The following is a 22,901-nucleotide window of genomic DNA, read 5'->3' on the forward strand; positions in this document are numbered from 1 at the left end:
AATAGATAAAGGTGCTTTGATTTTAACTTTTTTTACCCACAAACTTGTAATTGTAATCTGATACACAAAACATCAGCTAAAAAACTACCTGTCTGTGGAACTCTGTCCCTCAGACCTGCTTTCCAGCTGATTACAACATGGTCGTCTTCAAGTCCAATGTAAACAAGTTTTTTTACTCTTACTTGGGGGTCACAACTTATCAAGGTCAACAGGCCATTTCAGGATAAGAGTCTTAGATAGATGGTGAGACAACATGATCAGCAATGGTGGAATATTTAAGAAGACGGGTCAACAAGAATTTATTTACATTAGACTTGAAAATGACCATGTTATAATCAGCTGGCAAGCAGCCCCATTGTATTGGGTTCTACAGATCGACAGTTCTAGGAATGAAATTCTGCTCATGGAATTTTTATTTAGTTTTCGATACAAGTAGAGAGTGCGAAAAATTGTTGACAGTTGTTGTACCTAAAGGAGTATTTGTTGTGAATGTTTTGCAGGAGGGATCATACATTGGAGCTCAGTCGAAAAAAACAAAACAAAAGAAAAACAACGATAGACCAGAGATATATTTGCAACGTATCTTTTTCCACAGACGGACAATTCTAGGAAAGAAACTTTGCTCATGGAATTTTCATTTAGTTTTAGACACAGCTAGAGAATGAGGGAAATTATTGACTGTTGTTGCAGGTAGACGAGTGTTTGGTGTGAATGTTTTACAGAGGTAGGGGTGAGAGGACCACAGACTGAAGCTCAGTCGAGCACCTACTATAAAAGTAACTATAGCGAAGAGATAGACTGGCAAACGTCTCTTCTGTGAGAGTAAGGAAGTAGATCGGGGAAAAAGGTACTTGCCCACTAGATTTCAAAGACGGTTTTGTACCCTGTCAAGGTAGTAAAAGGGTACTGTTAGGAGCTCCTCCGTATATGGTGAGCTGTTTGCTTAAATAATCAAATTCTATACAAATTCCACCACAACTGATCATTACTATATTGTCTCACTGACCATCTTACACTCATTGACCCTTATCCTCTAGTGGCCGTTTAGCCTTGATGAGTGATGAATCCCTTGTAAAAAAAAAAAAGATTTGATGGATTATAATTCGTGTATTCAATTTTTGCAGATTGTTATCTTCATCTTTATAGTTGTTGTTGTTGTTGTTTTACCACATTTCGGCCAACTCATCCTCTGGCCTTCTTCAGGTGATTAACAGCGACGAGATAGGAATGCTGAGTCTTAAAATTGTATCCCCAGTAATTACTGCCTTCCATAGTTGTTGTTGTCTCACCATGTTTTGGCCAACTAACCCCCTGGCCTATTTTGGGTAGGATTGAAACTGCTATCTTCAAACCATGCTCACCTGGAACTGTAGGGACTCAACGCTTTTATCACTGAGCCACGTAAGAAGATTTGTTGACCAAAACATGGCGGAACAACAACTATGAGGATGAGGATAGCAGTCCGCCCCCCCAAAAAATGGATACACAAATTATGAAGCCTCGTCTCAAAGGATTTGAAAAAATAAAAACAAAATAATATAGGATTATAATTCGGTTTAATGTCTGTTTTACATACTGGCATATGTCGGATGGCTTTTAAAAAATGACTTCCAAACTAACCTATCTCTGGCCAGGTCTTTATTTATCCCTCTTTTTTTTTTCAAACATTTCCTTAATACTTCCTACCATGTTTTTCCTAACCTTTCCCTTGCCAATTGACCTTGTTATCACGACTGTTTTACATTTATTAACCCAAGCATTCTCATTTGTTCTCTCAACGTGACCACATCAACAAAGACGGCTGCTCTGCACAAGTTTCCCTTTGTAATGTAGTCGTTACATTAACACTCGGGACTTACATGTTGTATGTAGACAGTCGCAAGGAAACAAAGACAAGGAAAGAATTCAACTCACTTTTTTTTTTTACCGTTTGAAACGACAGCCATTTATTTACAGGTACTTTCCAGAATCTTATTCCAAATCTTCTTGTACTCCAATGTGGTTAACAAGACTCTGCTGTGTGGAGCATGTGGTACTCTTGTTTTGTCCGCCCATGTTTAGGATACGTATCTCTCTCTGTCTGTCTGTCTCTCTCTCTCTATCTGTCTGTCTCTCTCTTTCTCTCTTGGGCCATTTATATAATGTTTTTCTTTCCTTTTTGGTCATTTGCATATGTTGACTGCTGCTGCTGTTGTTGCTGCCAAATGTGCCTAGTGTACCTGATACTATGCAGATTAAACTTTTGTCAAAGAAATCAAAATTCCACAATTTTGTATTTTGTTCTCATCTTGAGTTTTATTTTCACAACATTTCAGCCGATGTAACCTCCGACTTTCTTAAGGTGCATCTGTCAAACTTAGAAGTCTGCATAGAATTTCAAACAGAACTCTTTATTTAATCCCCGGAGATAGTATACTTTTGTTCTGTCAGCCATGACCAGATAGATGACTTAAGTAATTCACAATTGTATTCTTATTATTGCCTGCACTGAGGATTGAACCCTGACTATGATTTTGATCACTATCACAACTGCTGTTTACCATTGACTCATTGCTTATAATGACTGTTTGTCTTTGAAATCTCAGTGACATCAAGCATCCCCTAACTTTCCAATGTTCTTCACACACTTCCAGTGTGCGAAGAGCATGGTACTCTCCATTCTCGGTCTTTCCACTCCTGTTGACTCTCCACCACCATTTTGTGTAATAGTAACTGACATTTTTGGCGAGGGAGGGGGTCAGGGGTTAGATGATGGAATTTCTGACAGTTTCAGTTCTCTCGGTTTTGCATAATGTTCCTTCTATATATTGTTTGTTTTGTTTTTATTTCAGCTTAATTGTAGTTTGATTGGCGTTGGCTGGTTGTGAGAGTTAGTTTCTGCACTCAAGGATTTTCATTAATATTTCACTTGCTTTCATCATTGCTATGTGCTGCGTGGTGTTAGTCCAACATTTAACTTCAATTCCTCCTAGTCTTTTTTTCCAGGTTTTTCAGGCCTGTACCTGATACTACTACTACTACTACTACTACTACTGCTGCTGCTATCATTATCAACTCACTAGGAGTTTTCAAACAGGTTAACATCGAAGATTTCTCTTTGAGCACAACCTGTGGTATTCCCTGGAGTTTGAGTGACAACAAGTCTCCACAGATTTTCAGTATTCACTACCTCTTTCGATAACCTTTGCAAATTATTTTGTGCTATCGCAATAGCCATTTACCACTGATTTCTCATTGATAGAAACCATTGATTGTCACTGAAATTTGGGTGGCTATAAGCTACAAATAATAATAATAATAATAATAATAATAATAATAATAATAATATATTATTATTATTATCTTCACCAAGATGGAGGTTATGTCTTTGATCGAGTTTGTGTACAACCTCGCTTGACCAATCGTCATCAAACTTAGTTAAAATATCGGTTACGGTCTAATTATGAATTGTTTTAATTTTGGAACGTCTATGACAAATATCATGGTCAAGGTCAGGGAAAAGGTGAAAGTCATGCTTTTGGTGATAACTCCCGTTCTGTTCATCGTAGAAACTCACTGCTTGGCCCCTATTATAGTCAATGATGTATTCGGTCACATGACTGACTCATGTTATTGTTTTGGTTATTATTGTTGACGATAGTCGCCGACACCATCACCACCGCTACCACCATCATCATCGTCTTTTTTTATGCCCCCCCACCATATGAATCCCTATGCATATTAACATTATATGGAGAATGCAGAAGAGATCGGCAGACTTGATTCGTCTGGTCGCTTCTTTTTCTTGTACTGGACTTCCCTGGTCCTTTGTCAATTCAATATCCGTTTTGGTACTTGTACAGTTTAGTGAAGACATTAAAAAATGAAAATATCGAAAAAAGTTTGAATTGTATGTATCTGTTAAAGAACGAAGTTCTCCGACAAAAAAAATTCACTTAATTTTATCAAGTAGTTTCTTTTTTACAGCGGAAAAACGCGTTTTTATGAAAGTGCGTTGAAGGCGGCCATATTGGATTAAAAAAATTGAATTTTATAAATGACAAAGGGAGATAACTCCAGTTAAAGTGCTGACACTCCCTCCCCATCTCTAAATACTAGCTTTTCTTCCTAAAAATCGAACATTTTGCTCGGTATCACAACAAATTTTTTTCGCTGTAAAAAAAAACAAAACAAAAAAAACTACTTGATGGAATTCAGTTAAATTTTTTTTCAGAGAACTTCGTCCCATAACAGATACACACAAGTTAAACTTTTTTCGAGATTTTCATTTTTTAATGTCTTGACTAAACTGTACAAGTACCTCCGTTTTATATAAACAAGACACACCCAAGTGTGTGTGTTTGTGTGTTGTTGTTGTTGTTAATTATAATAACAATAATAATGTTGATGATTATGATGATGAAGATGATGGATGGCTACGGAATTGCCCTCATGGGGAAAAGGCAAAATATACCGAAGAGATTCAGTCTTTTTAATTTCTCACATAAGCAAAACACACACACACACACACACACACACACACACACACACACATTCCAACTATTTATGAGTCAAAAGAGTAGAGTGCACGTGCTTATGAGATGAATGAAGAGGGTGGGGGTATGTGCAATGCGGCTAGCAAGATAAGGACCGAGTTTCAACCGCTCCTCCTCCTCCCACTGCTTTCATTGTGATTACAACGGGGAAAATAAAGTTTCAGCCGCTTTTGTTTATGTATTTTTGAAAATCAAATTGCCACTCAACGCATTCTTACTCCTTATTTTGAAGTCGCGATGTTCTTATTGAAACCCACCGAAAAGAAGCGCTTTAAAAGAAAGACTAAATTTAGGATGGCTCAACCAGGAGAAGAGGAATGTGATCTAATTTGGTTTTAACTTTTAACGCAATCCGATGTATGCAATTGTTGGAATAGTGTTTTGGAAAAACAAAACAAAAAACAAAAAACAAAAAACAAACTTTCGACCAAAAATAACCCAACAAACACAAACACAACAATACAACAGCATTATTTATAAGTTTTGATTAAAACAAAAACTTTTAAAAAGTTATTTCTGTTTTTGTTTTTTTGTGTGTTTTTTTTTTTTTATTCCTGGTAAACTGGACAAATTTACTTGAAAATACCGAAATTTCGTTTTCTTTTGTGGATTTTTTTTTATGAGAAATCTTTGAGGTAAGTTTCAATATTTCCCATTTTTTTTTCCCTCTATATTCCTGATGAAATGAATCGGCGATTCATTGAATCGCTTACATTTGTAACATGTGATCGTAAAATTTAAGTTTATTGTTTATTTTATGCTTTTATTTTGTTAAAATTTGGTAGATGCTTCTACATAATTTGAACCGATTTTTTTTTAATTTATTTTTTTTTGCATTCCGGCATATTTTTCGGGACTTTTTATTCTTGCATTACTTCCCCTGTTTTCTCGACGGTGATAGCTGATTTGGCGTCCCCGACGAAACGTCTTCCAATACTTATTTTAACTAAAGGAATTTATCACATTCTTGGACGAATTATTAATACCTATTTACTATGCCTCCCCACGGGACAGAGTTAGACAACAGGGTCGTTTTTTAACGTGGAGAAAAGGTACAAAAATAAAAATTGTCTCAGTCGTGAAGGATTTCTCCTCCACCGAAAGAGAACAACAAATGGAAGTGCAGCATCTGAAGAACAGATACTACACTTTGATCTTGACCAAAAGGCCAAAATGAGACCCGAATATAAGAAAAACGGATATAAGAGAGATTTTCTCTGATCACAAGAAGAAATTTGGCGTAACAATGACACTTTTCTGTAAAAAAAAAAATGTTTAAAAAGAAAATTAACAGTTACGAGAAATAAAGGTACTGGTGCAGTGCCGCAGTGGCGCAGTGGTGCAGTGCACTGCAGTGGTGCACTTATTGATCCGTGCTGAAATAATAACGTTATTATTTAAAAAGTCATTCTTAACATGGGGAGGGTGTTTTGTAACTATTCTGTACTTTAACTTTACAATTGAATAAAACAACATATAGGTAATCATGAAGAAAGAGAGAGCCTGTTTCCTCTGTTTGCCTATAGGTGGCGTTAATGTCTGTCCACCCAGTTACGGAAGCACAAAATGTATATAATGGCACCGGCACCGTTGAAATAAAAATAAATGTTTTTGTTATATTTTAATTTTAAACATGTTTTTTTTTTTTGTTTTTTTTACAAACATATTTAAGTTTTTTGTTTTTTTTTCAAACATATTTACGTTTTTTTTTTGTTTTGTTTTTGCAAACATATTTAAGTTTTATTTTTCCAAACATTTACGTTTTGTTGCTGGTTTATTTTCAAACATTTAGGTTTTTTTTTGTTTGTTTTAATTTTAATTTTTTTTTTTTTTTGCAAGCATAAATTAAATGTTTTTGCTATATTTTTCTTTTAAACATATTTATGAGTACAACCGTTTTTCCGCGAGTATTTTTTACGTTCTTATAATAACAAAATCAACGTTTTTTCTTTTATCATTTTTTTATGGACCCCCCCTCTTTTTTCTTAATTTTTTTTATTTTACCTTTTCCGTGAGTATTTATATATATATATATATATATATATTTGAAAAAGGATATTGTAAAACCTTAATCTTACTTGAAACTACTATAAAAAAAAAAATAGCACGGTACAATAAGTGCATAAGCAAACTTTTCTAAAAGAAAAATATTTCAAAAATTATTAGTTTATGCCTGCAAAAAAAAAAAACACGTAAAAACAAAAAACAAAAAACGTAAAAACAAAAAACAAAAAACGTAAAAACAAAAAAAAAACGTAAATGTTTGAAAATAAACCAGAAACAAAACGTAAATGTTTGGAAAAATAAAACTTAAATATGTTTGCAAACATAAAAACAAAACAAAAAAAAACGTAAATATGTTTGAAAAAAAAAAAAAAACTTAAATATGTTTGCAAAAAAAAAAAAAAAAATGTTTAAAATTAAACATTTATTTTTATTTCAACGGTGCCCGGTGCCATTATATACATTTTGTGCTTCCGTAACTGGGTGGACAGACATTAACGCCACCTATAGTCAAACGGAGGTAACAGGCTCTCTCTTTCTTCACGATTACCATAAAACTTTAATTAAACTTGGAAATACGATTTAAAAAATAGCGCGGATCAGTAAGTGCTCTAGGACCGAAATAAATATTACACGATTATGTAATGATTTTTTGTACTTATGCACTTTTGTTACCGTACTGAAATAATAACGTTATCATTTAGGAAGCCATTCTTAACATGGGGAGGGGAGCGTGTCTTGTAATTTTGTACTTTCACCTAACAATTTAATAAATAAAAAAAGACATTATAAAACTTGAATTAAAAGTACTTGTACAGTTTAATCAAGACATTAAAAAATGAAAATATTGAAAAAGGTTATATTGTACGTATCCGTTTTGAACTGAAGATCTCCGAAAAAAATTTCACTTAATTTGATCGCGTAGTTTTCTTTTTTTTTTTTTACAGCGGAAAAAAATCGTTTTATGAGAACGCGTTGAAAGCAGACATCTTGTTTTGTTTTTTTTAAAAAATTTTTTTTTGAGTTTATATACGCCACGGGGAGATAACTCCATGTAAAGTGCCGACATTCCCTCCCCATCTTTAATAACTAGCTTTTTTCCCCTAAAACTCGAACCTTTTGCTCAGTATCATAACAAATTATTTTTTCGCTGTAAAACAAAAACTACTTGATGAAATTAAGTGAAATTTTTTTTCACCACAAATACTAATTTGGACTTGCACCAATTTTCCTGTTAATAATTACCTATAGCTATAATATCCATAAAAAAAACCCCAGAAAAATCCTAATAACAAAATAATTCGCAAAGTTCAAGCCAAAATGAATAAATAAATAAAAAAAACTAGGCCACGCAGTAGTACGCACGCAAAAATTCTTTCCTTGTAAAAATAATAATTACTCCCTAAGTCGAACTGCGTGCAACATCGAAGCCGATGCGTATTCCGCTAGAGGGGTAGCACTCGTGTACGTCAGCCAAATTCGTCTAAGAATGTGTAAATTCCTTCAGTTAAAATATCTGTTAGAAGATGTTTCGTCGGGGACGCCAAGTCAGCTACTACCGTGCGTCTAGAAAACAGGGGAAGTAAATGCAAGAATAAAGTCTCGAGAAATATGCCGAAATGCCTTTTTTTTTAATTTCTTTTTCTTTCTAATTTTTTTTTTTTTTTTTTTACCCTAACCATACCCCAAGGGGGTAAATCCAAAGATTGACGGTCTAAACATTTTTTTTTTCGTGGTTCAGAAGAACCGGCGACTCCGTAGTAAGTGCAAGCTAAAACAATATTCAATTTTTCTTAAAAATAATAAATAAATAACAAATTAAAGAATCTATATACATTTCATAAAGTAATTTATATAATATATAAAATTAAAAACAGTAAAACAATAACATTTGATTTATTTGGGTTTGTATTACTGTACACATAGATTCGAAAAAAATGTCAAAAAACAAATATATAACAAATAAATGTTATCAAAGGCAAGATAAGTTACTTTTCTACGTAACTGGATATATTTTTCGTGTTTTTATTCAATGTAACATGTTTATTCAGCTTGAAAAACATACAGTGTTTACCGATGTATTGGAAAATTCAAGATGGCGCCTCACTCCCTCTTTAACACGGTAAGTTTGAGAAAAGGTGTTATAAATAAAAAAATATACAAAATACTATTAAAAACCCGCCGAATATATGTCAACCTATGTCACGGTAACATATATTGAGCGAGTTTTTAACAGTATTTTATCCATTTTTTTATTTATAACACCTTTTCCCAAACTTATCGTTTTTTTGTCTGTCAAATAATTTACGCCGCTGCTGAAATAAAACCCGGAAAAAATTCATTTTTATTATTTTTTCAACATATTTTATTAGACTAAATGTACGGCAATCGAGGCCACCATATTGTTTTTAAAATTTGGCCTTTCTAAGGTTTGACAGATTTGCCTTTTAAAGGCCAAATCTGGCCATTTTTACGCTCTTTCATGACAAAAATGGCGACCAAAACAGTTCCAAGAGCGTAAAAAAAGCCAAATTTGGTCTTAAAAAAGCCAATCTGTCAAACCTTAGAAAGGTTAAATTTTAAAAGCAATATGGCGGCCTCGATTGTCGTACATTTAGTCTCATAAAAATGATGAAAAAAATAATTAAAATGAATTTTTTTCGGTTTTATTTCAGCGTTTCGTTTGGGTCTAACAATGTGTTTTATATAAAATAAATAGTTTTTATAATTTTTTGTCTGTCAAATAATTTACGCCAGTAAACTACACATTTGCCAAAAAATAAATAAAGTAATGTGAATGTTTTTGAAAGTTTGCTGCGGACTTCGAGTCGCCTGTTCTTCTGATTCACTTTTCTTTTATAATTTGAATCGAACTCATATTTTAAGTAATATTCAAGATTAGGCGCTGTTTTACAAGTTGTCATTGTTCTGAGGGAGACAGCTCTCTTTTACTAAGAGATTCGTTCATTTTTTTCATCTCTTAATTTAGGACGCTAACAATGCTGTCACTAAGTTTTCACGAGCGGTTTACAAAAATATACTTCGATGTTTTTCGTTCTTTTTTTTTTTAAATTTTTTGGAGCGGGGGCAGAAGGGTATTGAATTATAAAACTTGTATAGTTTTTAACAGGTGCGTCCACCACAACATTCCGTCACTGCCACCTACCGGAAACATCCACTTTTTTTTTTTTTTTTTTTTTTCACAACCGAGAAATTAGTAATGTGCATGTTTGTAAAACAAAACAATTATGACTTTTTAAAAATTTCCTTTCGTAATTTCATGCTAAACAGAATAAACACCCCCAACCTCCACATGTTAAGAATGGCTTTCGAAATAAACACCCCATTTTTTGAGAGGGGGTGAAAAACTATTTGCCTCAAATTTAACTGATATTTGTTGTCAGCATACCCACCCGCAAATACTATATAAAAAAAAAAAAATTGGGATGGGGACAGTGTCAGACGAAGAAAAGTGGATTTGTTTATCCCGTGTGTGTACAAACATAGCGGTCAGTGAATTACAGTGCATAATACATGTCTTTATATCTTGAAAACGGCTTGTTTCTGCAAAATTTAAATGAGATTTTCTTATTCAGCATAGTCGAAAACCTGTCTAATTTGTCATTTTGGAGAAAATTGTGGAGGTGAACTTAATGTAAAAATTTACCATTTTTTTTTTTTTTTTTTTTTTTTTTATGTATAATTGAAAATGGTGTTTCAGCGTCCCTAATTCTCGTATCAAACAAACGAACTCCTTGTAAAATGGAGTTATCTCCCTTAGGTCAATGACAAATGATGCAAAAACGCCTTTTTACATACTTCACATAATATTACTTATGTGCCTCGCCTCACCGCAAAGTTAAAATTAGACGCAATGTCGATTTTTAATGTTGACGGTGTAGTGACCACTTTATTTGGCTGGAACAAGTCTCCAGAAGAGAGCAATCACCGTTTTCAACACCCCCGCGTTAGGTGTATCAGAATTTTTGTAGGAATTTTTGACACCCCTAACACGAAACTGCAAATAAAATATAAAAAATTTGTAATTTCTCTTTTAAAGGTGGGTTATTTATTTTCTTTATGGATTATACTTCCAAAATAAACTATTAAAGTTGTATAAAAAGTAATAGAAATATTTTTTAAAAAATAGTAATGAAATTAATTGAATTTGACGAGTTCAGTATTTTTCAATTTTTAAACTTTAAAAATCTATCAAAATTTTTCTATTGATTCTATTTTTACGATATTTTCAGGGTCAATGTGAAATTTTATGCTCTTTCCAATAAACCGAATATAATATTTTAGACAAACGTTTTTTTTAATTTACGCCCCCCCCATTTTCAAATGTCTATTAAAAAGTAAATAATTAATTTATGTACCAAAGTTTTATCACAAATTGAAGATAAAAGATCAATAAATAATATATTCAAATTTAAAACAAAAAAAAGTAGTGTTTTTTAGAAATTTACCTGTAAAGTCCGAAGTTTAAAACCTTTTTTAAAAAAAAAACACGTTTTTTTTTTTTTTTTTTTTTTTTTTTTAATGAAACCTTGTTCCTTGCTCCTTTTAATTGAAAATAAAAATTAGGGGTTGAATTACATTTTTTGAGGAGTTATAAGCTTCGAAAGATAGCAGGTGGAATTATTCAATAGTTTTCACAAAATTTCTGACACTGCTACCCACGCGTATGAAGTACGCACAAGCTTACAACGCCATGATTTTCCTATTCACACACATTCGATAAAAGGATTGCGCGTAGTAATGCAACAAATAGTCTGGAATAATCTGGAACTCGCTTATATAAGCTTTTGCACGCGGTTGAAATGTGCGATTGTATTTTATCGGAATGTCCGGACAACTAGAGTACACTCTTATCTCACCACTATATGCAACCTCTCCCATTCTGTATCCGTGCCAAAATCTAAACGCAGATGATTCCATGAACAAAGCTTCTTCCCTAAAACTGTCAGCCTCTGGAACACTGTTCCAATTGGCCTGCTTCCTGGCCGAGTACAATATGCTACCCTTCAAGTCTAATGTAAACAAGTTCTTGTTGAGTCGTCCCTTTAAATAATCCAAATCCTACCTAATCTACACCATTAACGATTACTACACTTCCACCTTATATTCATTAACTCTTATCCTCGAGTGGCCTTCGGGCATTGATAAGTGGAAAATTGGGGGAAATTGCATTACCCGTAGCTGTGAACACCATGAAGATTGCGCAACATTTTCTATATAAATTTACGAAAACAAAACTAAAATTACTGTTTCTGCTGCTGTTTAAATAAATATTTTGGAATTATTTATTTTATAAAATATATACATTTTTTTTTTGTTGAACTGACTTATCTCCCCTGTTTCACGATTTATGGCCGCCATACGTTTCAACTCCGAATGATAGACTTTTTATTTTACTAAAAACACAATAGCAGTTGTTCTACTCGATGAATTTTCGTAATTTTGGGATATATTACTATTTTCGACATGACAATTAACTAAGGAATATTGTTTTTGCTTAGTATGTCATATTTAAAAAAAAAAAAAATTGATATCTTGTCTCTCTCTCAACATCTAAGCTTCAGCCTCTGTCCCATCGACGATATGTTGCATTCCTCTGCCTGTTCTACAAGTACTTTAACGGTGAATGCTACGACGAATTGCAAACACTTGTACCCCCTCAACGTAAATACCCCCGACAAACTCGACAAGCAGCTAAATCTCACCCCTACACAGTAGAGATCCCTAGATGTAAGAGAGCCTTCTACTCCAGTAGTTTCTTCCCCAGAACCACTAGACTTTGGAATTCCCTTCTGGGTCCCTGCTTCCCATACTGTACTGACATGCAGAAGTTCAAGTGTAACGTGAAACGACATCTTGCTGTCCAACTCCCTACATAGTACCCCTGATGTTTATTTCCCTGATAGTAGCCCCCTACAACAAAGTGGAAATGTGCCTTGTTTGGGGTGAAAATGTAAAAAAAAAAAAAAAAAAAATACCCGAAATAAATTACAACGCGCATTTTATTGCTTGTTTAGTTTAATCAAGAAATTTATAAAAATGAAAATATTGAAAAAATGTTATATTGTACGTACCCGTTATGGAATTAGGTTTTCATAAAAAATCTTTTACTTGCCTATTTTGCGGACGAGGAGGAGGGGGCGCCTTTAAACGAAAAAAAGTGAGTAACAAAGAACAGAACAAAAAAAGGGATTAAAAAAACGCTGTAAAATAAGTGAAAAAAATCTAAAATATTTATCTAGATATTTTTTCTGGCTGTGTTTCAAAATAATTTTGTCAAATTTTGACAAACTTAAAGTGGTGATGGAATTATCTCTCGTGGTGCTCTCTTTCCTCGTTTGCGAAATAGGCAAAATGACCGGGATCCGATCGGTCTCATGAAAATTTGATTTTCCTCTGTAAAAAAAAAATACTTGATCAAATTAAGTGAAATTCTTTTTAATGAAAACTTCATTCCATAACAGGCACGTACAATATAATTTTTTTCAATATTTTCATTTTTTAATATCCTGATTAAACTAAACAAGTATCGGCATGGTTTTGTATTTATATGAAAACCAGCATTTCAGCCCGGCCTTGCCCGGGTGCTTGGAAGTGTATGTTGAGCAAAAAAAAAAAAAAGGCGGTCAATTTTTTAAACTTTGACCCTATTATGACCCCTTAACATTTATTGTTTTGGGCTCAAATCAAGTTATTAAGTTAGATCCATGTCCAAAGAACCTATATCTAAAATTTCAAGTGTTTATACCCAAAATTGGTGGAGGAGTTTGGTAGAGTTCTCAAAGGTCAAATCGTTGAACTTTGACTCCTTAACAGCCAAATTTCTGGCCGAAAACGGATCACAAAGATTTTCCCAAATCTCAGTACCCTGTATATCAAATTTCAAGTCTGTAGACTGAAAATTGACAGTTATTGCATAAGAAAATGTACACATACACACACACACATTCACTTTTATAGATATAATAGATTTATAACTAAAGACAAAAAAAAAAACTTGGGTGTACATGAACGAGACCCCCCCCCCTTATATTTTAACCCGTATTCTTTTTTTTTTACGACCTAACCCAGCGTAATATAAACACCCCCCAACCTCCCCATGTTAAAAACGTTTCCGCCAACTCATCCTCTGGCCTTCTTCGGGCGATTAACCGCGACAGGATAGGAATGCCGAGTCTTGTAACTGTATCCCCAGTAATTACTGCCTTCCATAGTTGTTGTTGTCTCACCATGTTTTGGCCAACTAATCCTCTGGCCTGCTTGATTAGGATTGAAGCTGCTATCTTCAGCCAATGCTCACCTGGAACCATAAAGACTAAAAATAAAATTCTTTGTATGATTTGAATTCTTCGGATTCCTGTTTTCATTTTCAGGTGTATCCTTTGTCGAACTCTGGGAATCTGCACGAAATTTCAAATGGAACTTGCTACTTAATCTCTAGCATCAATGTTAACACATGCAAAATCCAAATGAATAAACGCGTCTGTACGCATATTGTTTGCGCATACATTATCTATGATATAAATCTCACCTGTTTGTTTTAATGTCTGCCTAAAACTTTTGACAGAGGCAACAGATTTTCACAGTATTATTATGAAGCGCGACGTCTCTGACGACAAATATCGAAAAATAAAAAAAGCCAAAAACATTAATTCCTTCACCCTCAATGGGGCAGTTTTCTACAAGGAGTGGTCGAAGTCATCGTATCGGTTGGATTGACTTTGCCTAATTTTAACGTTCTGAACTTTCGGTCATGTCATGGAGTAACGGTAAAATGTCAGATTTTCTTTCACTTTCTTTTCCGCCTTTGCGTCATGGGTTCAAGCCTGCCTGCCTACTACCACTTTTTTTTGCTTAACACGCACCTCCAAACACCTGGGCAACGCCGGGCACCTAGGCTAGTCTTAAATAAAAACAAATAATTACATTTTGGACCAGTCGGAAAACTTTCTGAATTTATTTGAAATAGGTCTTTCTGGAGCTACCCAAATTCTTTAAAAGGACCAGATTTTCTTTCAAATAAACCAGTGGAACCCAGTTGATCCGAGTCTATGGACCGGTATCACTGACCCGTTTCTCAGCAACACCTCTGTCCACTCACATGTGCACAAACATTAATGAACACACAGACACATACAACTCACTGATTTATTGTCGTCTGCCAATTTATATAAACTTTATTCATTGAAATAATTAATCTTTTTCTCTAATGCAATAATAACAGAATATTATTCTTATAAATAATTTTCAATGAATTATGATTTTCAAAAACGATCAGAAGTTTTGAATACGATTTTCCTGACCCCTGAAACTCACGGCTCTTAATTAATTGATCCAGACTTCCTCTAATGTCTCAGCTAATGAATCCCTTGTTCTTATAAGAACTCTAAAAATATTCTGTGTTTTCCTACTGCTTTAAAATTTTCATTTTAAACGTTTATGAATTATCTCTTTTGTGAATATATGCCTTCTTAACTCATTTTGTTCTGTTTATCGTATGAAAATATCTTGTTTTCTCACATTTGATTATAAACCCGGAAAACATTTTCATTGAAAATGGCTCATCTCCAAAATATTTCCTTCCTTACAAATCATCTATAATATAAATCTCACTTGTCTGTTTACATGTATGTATGTATGTTTGTATGTCTGCCTAAGACTTGCGTTATCTCTTTGCCTGTGCGTCTACCTTGTACTTGTATGGTCGATTGGCACCTTTACACCTCTCTGCCCTCTGCAACACCCCTCGCCATATTTTTTGGTTATACATGACATAATAGCAAGGAAAGTAACTCAGTTATGCTAAAATCAAGGCATTTATGATTGTTAACACACAATTTATTAAAAAAAATTAGCAATAGTTACTTGCTATTTTCCTCCCTTTGGAACTCTCTGGTGTTTTTTAGCCAAACATTTTACTTTTTCTGATTTACGTCCAAAAATGTTTTCATTTAATAATTCTTTTCCGTCCTATTGTTTTTCGTAATTTTTGAATATATTCATTACTGTAGTATGACAAGTAGAGACGATTAGTTTGCATTGAAATTCAATATTAAAAATTTCGAATTTCGTTATTTCATTATTTAGTTGCAGTGAACATGTGGTGGAAAAGTCACATCATCATCAGGACGGGCTCCTTGCCCAGACCAATGTGACTCTTCCTCTCTAGAGATCCTGTCTTCCATCAGCTGCCTCAGATCTTCAAGTTCACAGTTGGCGTCATGTGCTATTTGTTGGATGTACATAGATCTAGATTGTCCTTTGCTTGCGTGTCCGTGTCGTGGAGTTTATAGCAATACATCCCTCACCAATTCATGCTTGCTCTTCAGACAGTGACCAGCAAATCGTAGGTGTCTTTCCCTGATGGTATTAGATATGGCAGGTAGGTTGCCATAAAGTTGCTGCTTCGTAGGATGATTTTGCTAAGATATATTTAATACTGTTCCTAGCATACGGGTGTATGTGGCATCTAATTTTCTTTCCAATCTTTTGGTGAGTGTCCAGGTTGTAGCACCGTAAACAAGGACAGACTCTACCACTGCCCTGAAGAACTGCCTTTTCAGTTTTTTAGTTAGCCCCGAAGTCCATACTGAACGCAGCCCATCCAATGCGGCCCATACTTTTGAGATGCAAATTTTGATATCTCTCTCTGTAGAAACTATGTTGCTGCCCAGATACATAAACTCAGCGACTTCTTTCATCGTTGATCCAACCAGAGCTCTGATCTCTCCTTTCACATTGAAAGTCATAAGCCTTGTCTTATCTGCATTAATGTGGAGACCAATGTCATTTGCAGATTTTTCTAGCTTGCGTAACAGTGTTTGCGCATCAGCAGTTACAAGTAGTGAAAATTCCATGATCTGTCAATTATTAACGTTAGTAACATGCCAATTAAGTAGAGACCGTTGGTTTGCCTTGAAATTCAATATCAAAAATATCAAATTTCGTTATTAATAGTGTAGTTTCACCAGATAGACTATAGAGAGTTCTGTCATTCTTCTCCAACATCTTAACTTTAACTCTCCACCATATGTCCTGTTGCAGCAATATTTTTGACAGTTAGGACATACGTCTTGGAAGGATAACTAATTCATGATATAATTTTTTAAATTTATTTATTTATTTTTTTTTACAAAGGAGTTACCACTTATCAAGGCCCAAAAGCCACTCGAGGATAAGGGTTGATGAGTGTACGGTAGCCAATGATGAAGCTACTGCGAGATTTTAGTCTTTGTCTCACTGATTGGTGGCCAAACAGTGAGTGCCTGTGGTCGTTAAGCTGTTTGTACCGTTCTATTCTGGTGATGACTTCTCGCCTGATATGTGGTGGTTACCGTAAAAACACACGTTAAATATACATATATTTTTTTAAAACGTAAAAAGAAAACACACTTGTGGTGGATGATCTAAAGATTTTTAGTTTTAATGGTAGTTAAAAATTAATAAATATATATTATTTTATCATTACTACGAGCAGTAGAAAATTTTGTTTTTTAACAAAATCAATTAAAATCAATAATTAAGGGAAACGTTTTTTAGGCATCGGAAAATAGGCACAAATTTTCCCGATACAGATACCGATTCCAATACTCCAAAAAGTTCCGATTTTTCCAATTCCCGATTCCGATTACCCCCCCCCCAAAGCTAGTTTAAATGTGTGTTCATGAAGTTGCGATGGATTTTAGTTATCTTTTTAATGCCATTGCGCCCACAATGGGGCACTGTTGCACGTGTGCTGTCAGTTCTGGATTCAATTCTAGAAGAGAGGGAAAAGAGGCTGAAGGTTTGAGTTCAACTTTATTTACTTCATTAAGTGCTCAACTCGCCTGAGACCATAGCGTATGATTGGGCAAGCCAGGAGTTAAGCTACATGCTTGCGCCAATCGGCTTTGAGCTTGCAAATGAAAAATATTTAACTATTAAATCCATAGAAAATCTCCGCTGGAGTCGCCGCAAATTATTGATTTCTCTAGTTTTTTTTTTTTTTAATTTGGTTTTGAAAAGTTTTGCTATTTTTTGTATTTATTATTTTTTGTATTGACGGGGAACGATTTCTCGGCTCTCAGTTTTGAGGGTTTTCAGCATGGTTTTTAATTCGTTCATTTCGTCTTTCAAACTCTTGTAACTCGTTGCGTTGATTTCTAGGAGTGGGGAGTATCCTGATCGTCTGTTACTGCTGCTCGCATTGAGAACGCTCCCACCTGCTTTTTTTTTTTTTTTTTTTTTTTTTTTAATTTTCCTAGCGTTTTGTTCAAGCTAGGGATGAGGAATCTTACAGGATGCCAAACATTTACCTGCTATCTCATACATTCCAACCGAGCTGAGTCTGCAAGTATGTCAATAGAAGTAGTGTCTATCACCAACGTTGGTATCTGTGTGGTCGAGACTACAGAACAACCATAGTGGACGGAGAGAGAGAGATTGAAAGAGAGTAATTGAGAGATTGAGAGATTGAAAGAGAGTAATTGAGAGATTGAAAGAGAGATTGAGAGAGAGTAATTGATAGATTGAAAGAGAGATTGAGAGAGAGTAATTGATAGATTTGAAAGAGAGATTGAGAGAGAGTAATTGATAGATTGAAAGAGAGATTGAGAGAGAGTAATTGATAGATTGAAAGAGAGATTGAGAGAGAGTAATTGATAGATTGAAAGAGAGATTGAGAGAGAGTAATTGATAGATTGAAAGAGAGATTGAGAGAGAGTAATTGATAGATTGAAAGAGAGATTGAGAGAGAGTAATTGAGAGATTGAAAGAGAGATTGAGAGAGAGTAATTGATAGATTGAAAGAGAGATTGAGAGAGAGTAATTGATAGATTGAAAGAGAGATTGAGAGAGAGTAATTGATAGATTGAAAGAGAGATTGAGAGAGTAATTGATAGATTGAAAGAGAGATTGAGAGAGTAATTGATAGATTGAAAGAGAGATTGATAGAGAGTAATTGATAGATTGAAAGAGAGATTGATAGATTGAAAGGGAGATTGATAGAGAGAGATTGGGAGATTGATAGAGAGAGATTGACAGAGAGAAATGCCGAGATAGATATATATATAGAGAGAGATTGTTTCTTTTAATAATTTATTTTTGTAAATTATCATGTGTATGCTTGTATTATTTGGATTCGTCGGCCACTGATCCCACCTTGAGTGCTATTTTCACAATGTGCTGTTCGATGTAACCTCCGACCTTCTTCAGGTGTATCTTTCTGTTAAACTCTGGAATCTTTCTGTCAAACTCGGGAATCTGCACAGAATTTAAAACGGAACGCTTTTTTTTAATCCACAGGGTAGCATGCTCTCGTTCTGTCAGCCATAACTGGGTAGAAGTCCTAAATAATTCGCAATTGCATTTTTGAGTGTCACCTGCGCTGAGGATTGAACCATCACTCTCCAGAATAATGCAAAGAATTGATGCTTTGTTTTAAAATTATTGTTCTCCGCGTGGTCACAGAAGATAGTGTGATGATTTCTTTGCTAACACGCGTGTTCACATAAGCAAAAAAAAAAAAAAAAATCATGTGACTTTTTTTTCTTTACCGTACGTGTTTTCTATGCAAAGGGTACAATTGACAAGTTATTTAATTTTTTTTCACACCTGATTCCATTACAAGTGTAATGCTGATTTTTTTATTTTTTATTTTTTAAGACGGTAACTGAATCTTTTATTGTTCGAATTCAAAACGTTTTTTATCGTCTTTGTTGAAAGTGAAAAGGGAATCTTGCATAATTTGCACGTGGGTCAAATGGAATTTCACTGCATTGAGAAAAAGAATTTGTGAGAGTCACATTTTTGTGTTCGCCATTTCAAACGTATTATTATTATTATTATTATTATTATTATTTGCACGAATACAACGCATACAATAAAGTCTTAATATGTGTGCGTAGAAGTTAAGTAAAATGTCTTACATACCGTGGAATTAAAAAAAACATTTTTTTACACGCTCATAATTTATACGATAAAGTCTGAATAGTATGTGTGGAAGTTGAGGAAAATGTCTTACATACCATGGAATTAAAAAAAAATTTTTTTACACGCTCATAATTCATACGATAAAGTCTGAATAGTATGTGGAATAGTTGAGGAAAATGTCTTACAATGAAATTTAAAATATTTTTTTGCATGATCATAATGCATACAATAAAATTTTTTTTTTTTTTTTTTTTTTTTTTTGCATTTTTAATTTTCTTCCTTTGAAGATTGTAACGTTGGGTATGGGGTAGCCAAACCAGCTGTCAACATTGCCCTGCATTTTATTGAAACTAGCCGAGAGCTCTTTTTAGTATCCTCGTTGTTCCCTTAAGTGCAATTGTCTGGATTTCTTTTGCACTTGGTTCACCAGGGTGTACGGCTGTGTGTAAGTTGAGGAATATGTCTTGCATACCAGGGAATTTAAAAGTCATTATTTTTTTCATGTATACAGAATTGTAACTTTGTTTAAATTAGCATAGCTTGTTCAGTTGGTGTCACCGTTGGAAAAGTTTGACCTTTTAGTAGAGTATCCAATACTAGTAATTGCAAAAGAAAAAAGAAAAAAAGCAACACAGAAACGATAATGTATGCAAAAATATTTATTCCTCACAAACCCAACAAGGTTCACTTTGAATATGTGTCCTTAAAAATGTGCCCATAGTTTACAATGCATAAAATATAAAGACTGAAAAACGTGTGTGTGTGTGTGTCTGTGTGTGAGAGAGAGTGTCTGTGTGTGAAATAGAAAGTTCCACAGATAAGTGGTTCTGAGGAAAGAAGCTATCAGAGTAGAAATCTTCTGACATCCAAGGACCTCTAGAGTGAAGGGGTGCGATTTTGTTTGTTGAATACTATAATTCAGGCAGAGAATGCGTTGTTTGCCTTTCTCCCAACTAAGTCCTGAGGTATAGGAAAGAAGCTATCAGAGTAGAAATCTTCTGACATCCAAGGACCTCTAGAGTGAAGGGGTGCGATTTTGTTTGTTGAATACTATAATTCAGGCAGAGAATGAGTTGTTTACCTTTCTCCCAACTAAGTCCTGAGGTATAGGAAAGGAGTAGCCTCAAAGTCAGAAAAACAGTGAGGTGACTATTTCCTGCCTTACTCTTTCTTCTTTCCTCTTGGATTTCAGCACAGACTGACCTGTTTCCTGCTGGCCAGTATTTAAATTGTTGGGAATTACCTCTCTTACTCTATGTAGAACTAAAAACAGATGCGGTTCATTGGTTTCATCTTTGGAAACATAATAAATGATGCGAGCATTAATAAGTTCCCTTATTTTAGTAATGAAATTATTTCCATTAAATGACAATATGCTGTGTTAAAAAAGAGAAAGAAAAAATATTGTCCATATTTTCATATATGAACACCCTTATGTGGGTCGAAAATTAGAATTTAAATAAATAAATGTTTATTTATTTAAAAATAAAGAAATTGCATTTTAACTGATGTCTGCAGAACGAGAAACAGAAGCGGTTCACTGGTTTCATGTTTGTAAACAATAAATGATGTATTATTTTAGTAGTTGAAAACATTTCCACTAAGTGACAACATGCCGTTTAAATAAATGAAAAGAATATTACAGTGCAACCCAGATATAAGAGACTTATGCAGTCTCCACGGCTCTCTTATAATCGGGTGTCACAGGCTCTACCCCGAGGGTCTCTTATATCCGGGCTACACTGTATCTGAATTCTCCTGACAAAGACACTTATAATAATTGAAAATTAGAATTTAAATAATTATGTTTATTTATTTAAATAACTATCTGCATTTTGACTGGTTTCTAAACCGTTATATTTTTCAAATTTCAATCTATTCAAACATTCGACATCAGGAAAATACAGATATATTTTTTGTTCTTTTTTTATGTGGCATGCTGTCGCTTAGTCTTCTGTTCTTATCATAGATTGAGATTTTTGTGTCCGATTCAAGTGGTTGTTGCTCTGGTATGCCCGTGGTTGCCCATCACTATCTTAGGCATTGTGGACTGTCGTGTGTGGTCTGCGTTTGTCCAGGTCGCTGTGTTCTATGGGAGGAGCCGGCTAAACCCATCCTATCAAGTCAACTTAAAGCATCCTCTACTTTAGGCAGAATAAATCTCAAATAATATTGCTGTACTCTAGCATTATTTTCATGTTAGATGCTCGACTGAGCTCTAATCTATGGCCCTCTCCTGAGCAAAAGCATTCACAACAAAAACTCGTCTAAATATTACCATTATTAATAGTTCCCCCCTCTCTTTCTCTCCCTAAATCTAAACGAATCTTTCATGAGCAAAGTTTATTTCCTAGAACTGTCCATCTGTGGAACAAAAGACCACTGGTGTGCTTCACAACTGACTACAACATGGTTTCTTTTCAAGCCTAATGTAAGCAAAACTTTGTTGAAATGAATTTTAAGTGTATACTCATTGATTCACGTTATACCTTAATTTTTTTGTTTCATTCTTGTGATACACAATCAATGACTATGGGAAAGAGTAAACCCTCTTGACGGACTCGAGTGGTCCCCACAAACCAATCACTGAAACCATAGAATAGACTGTCATTAATTCATTTATTACTAAAATATCTTATTTCTAAGCACTCGGCTATTAAGTTGGTGCAAAAATAATGTCGTTTTTTTTTGCCTTTAAACTATCTATATATCTATAAAAGTGAAAATGTCTCTGTGTGTACCTGTCTATGTATACTTCCCTGTCAAATAACTCTGTCAATTTTCGTCCTAGAGACTCGAGATTTGACATAAGGGCTACTGAGATTTGGGGAAATCTTTTGGATCGGTTTTCGGCCAGAAATTTGGCTGTTAAGGGGTCAAAGTTCAACGATTTGACCATTGAGAACTCTACCAAACTTCTCCGCCAATTTTTGATCTAAACACTTGAACTTTTAGATATAGGTTGCTAGGACATGGGTCTAACTTCATAATTTGATTTGATTTGAGCCCCAAACAATAAATGTTAAGGGGTCATAATTGGGGTCAAAGTTAAAAAAAAAAATATCTGTGGTATCTACCAACTTTTCTCTATCGTAGATGAGGAAGCCTATTATATAGAAAGGCATTACCGTACATATTCATACTTTTTAATATATATATATATGCAGATAAAGTTATGAACAGTACGTAGGGGCCGAGCAAAGCCGAGCGAAACTGCTAGTATATATATATATATATATATATATATATATATATATATATATATATATATATATATATAAACGGCATTATTTTTGCAACAACCTAATAGTTATGAGATCAGTTAAGAAAGAAGCAACAAATTTTTGAGTGTCAACCGGATGTATGCAAATGGTTGTTGTTTGTTTTCTAAATTCGCTGTAGGTCTAAGTGTAGTTATATTTTATTATTGAA

At 34.2% G+C, this 22,901-nt stretch overlaps 1 protein-coding gene, 1 long non-coding RNA gene and 1 pseudogene across 4 annotated transcripts in view; 2 read left to right on the forward strand and 1 right to left on the reverse strand.

The window, feature by feature from the left end:
• LOC145247491 (uncharacterized) overlaps positions 1–22,901 on the forward strand; it is a 534,006-nt gene that overhangs the window by 415,022 nt on the left and 96,083 nt on the right. The gene's annotated exons all lie outside the window — the stretch shown is intronic.
• Positions 1–22,901, forward strand: part of LOC145247488 (ras-related protein Rab-5A-like) — a 62,128-nt gene that overhangs the window by 4,964 nt on the left and 34,263 nt on the right. Inside the window, exon 1 of one of the 3 annotated variants that reach the window (XM_080109297.1) lies at positions 4,104–5,170. The exons of 1 other annotated variant lie outside the window; for it this stretch is intronic. The gene's annotated coding sequence lies outside the window, so the exon portion shown is untranslated. Of the gene's footprint in view, positions 1–4,103; positions 5,171–22,901 lie in introns of those variants that run through there. One more of the 3 variants, XM_080109299.1, reaches the window with a different exon arrangement.
• LOC145247701 (U2 spliceosomal RNA) lies at positions 5,487–5,715 on the reverse strand (annotated as a pseudogene).

Source organism: Euprymna scolopes, chromosome 25 (assembly GCF_053919585.1).
Source record: "Euprymna scolopes isolate OS-2025 chromosome 25, ASM5391958v1, whole genome shotgun sequence".
In the NCBI taxonomy this organism is placed as follows: domain Eukaryota; kingdom Metazoa; phylum Mollusca; class Cephalopoda; order Sepiida; family Sepiolidae; genus Euprymna; species Euprymna scolopes.